We start from the raw sequence: 577 nt of genomic DNA on the forward strand, positions 1-577 counted from the left end.
TATTTTTTTTTTTATTATTATTCTTCTTCCATGTGCTCCGTAGATTTCATGTGTGATGAGAGAATCAACAAGTTCATCTAGAGGAAGCTCATTCTTTGCCTCTTGAATTTTTTATTCCTCTACCATGTGCTCCTTTATGGTAATCTCATGTGTCATGAGAGAACCAACAAGTTCATCCGAAGTAAGCTTTGTGAGATCCTTTGCCTCTTGAATTGTCGTGACTGCTTCCTAACTTTTAGGTAGAGACCTAAGAATTTTCCTTATATTTTCGTGAGTAGAATATATTTTTCAAAGCATCATTTAAAATATTAGTAAATCTATGTTTTTTCAAGATTTTTCAACTTTTAGGTATAGATTCATTTGCATTCATTTTAAATAGTTCATAATTATGAACTAACATGTTAATCAAATTGATTTGTTCCCTCGTGAGTTACTACAAGAGTTCTCCAAATTTCATATACTAGGACACATAGATACTCTATTAAATTCATCATTACTTAAAGGCACAATAAAGACCATTTATAGTACTAGCATTAAAAGAACATTTTTTTTTCATATCATGCTCATCAAATTCATC

This window comes from Cucurbita pepo, unplaced genomic scaffold, assembly GCF_002806865.2.
Source record: "Cucurbita pepo subsp. pepo cultivar mu-cu-16 unplaced genomic scaffold, ASM280686v2 Cp4.1_scaffold000149, whole genome shotgun sequence".
Lineage (NCBI taxonomy): Eukaryota > Viridiplantae > Streptophyta > Magnoliopsida > Cucurbitales > Cucurbitaceae > Cucurbita > Cucurbita pepo.